General features: G+C 32.3%; 1 long non-coding RNA gene across 1 annotated transcript; it reads right to left on the bottom strand.

Moving 5' to 3' along the window:
• Window positions 1-243: 243 nt before the first annotated feature.
• LOC121394070 lies at window positions 244-1,201 on the bottom strand. The gene is made up of 3 exons (XR_005961486.1): window positions 1,053-1,201; window positions 817-946; window positions 244-392 (listed from the first exon to the last, which is right to left on the bottom strand). It is a non-coding gene; the product is annotated as an uncharacterized LOC121394070 (long non-coding RNA).
• Window positions 1,202-1,437: the final 236 nt, after the last annotated feature.

Raw genomic sequence — 1,437 nt, 5'->3', positions numbered from 1 at the left:
TATATATATATATATATATATATATATATATATATATATATATATATATATATATATATATATATATATACTGCAACTAATAGAAAATGGAATAGCTATTGAATGCCCACTTCTTTGCAAGCTTTACATTTCTTCATGCAGGTTCATGTAACCAACAATGCGTTATGAGCTAAGAGTGTATAGCACAATTTTGAAATACAATGGGAGATCTAGAAAGTATGTAAACGGTTTTTGCCTACTTTATTACTTCAGGGATGCAGAGGTGACAGGCCCTAGATACAGTTCTTGTATTTCCACTCTTTTATATTTGCCACAAAACTCATCCTGTGTGCCTCTGCCCTTACAGTGTTGAGTTAGATTGAGGTTACAGCCCAGGAGCAAGAAGCAGTGACCTGTGTGGTAGACAAATAGGTAGACAAATATTTTGTTTTTCTGTATATTGTGTAACTGGAGGATTACATTCAAGAACCATGCAGCATTCAAGCCCAGGCAAATAAGGATATATCATACAATATATTTTATATCATTAGTATATTATTTCGAAGGAGTATTTTATGCAGTATTGACTGCATGAATCAAAAGAATTTAGCAACTTGACAAAGGTTTTTATATTTTACAAGTCTAAAATATTAAAGGTAAAAGATATTTCAAAATGCAGGATAATGTCAGTATTAGAATTGTTGTTACATTTCTGATCCAGATTTCATAACAACCATTAGTACTAGCAGAACATGAACAGACTGTCCCATATTACTGCTTTTCATTTTGTCACCTAGCCATTTTGGACAAGTCTATAAAGCATAAATATTAAAATACCTGTCAAAATTGCAGATGACTTGTATTGCATCTTCAAAGGATAAACCTATTCTCAGGAAGTACTTAACCATCTGCCTGTTCTTTGGCATCCAATATATTCCCCATTTGGAGAAAGCGGAAGATGTTAGGTCTGTTAATGATAAAACAGTAATCAATATCCATTTGTTAAAATTACATTCTCTCATGGAAATCATTATTACATTGAACAAAATGAAAGCAAAGGCTAAGATGCTCACCTCACAGAAAGTATCCCATGAGTTTTAAAGAGGCATACAAATCTTTAATACAGGCCAAGGTGGGATCACATTAACAGTTTGATAATCCATAGATGATTCCCCAAACGTATAAGGATACCTCCAGATAGTACTGTAATATTTGCTTTATCCTACAGTTATTTTTCTAATTAGAAAAGAGAAAATGTAATTAAATGGGAAGCAGGAAATGCATCACTGAATGTTATCACATATAAGGAACTGAAACAGCAAGGGTGTGTTATTCTATCTCAAATATTTTAAAAAAAACAAACAAAAAAGAGAACTTTTTTGAAATCGGTCTAGGAGAAGCCAATTAGACTTTGGATGCCAATGCAATAATCACTAGTTTATCCTCCTTTTGTACCTG

This window comes from Xenopus laevis, chromosome 5S, assembly GCF_017654675.1.
Source record: "Xenopus laevis strain J_2021 chromosome 5S, Xenopus_laevis_v10.1, whole genome shotgun sequence".
Lineage (NCBI taxonomy): Eukaryota > Metazoa > Chordata > Amphibia > Anura > Pipidae > Xenopus > Xenopus laevis.
This window is presented reverse-complemented; position numbering and strand designations above follow the sequence as displayed.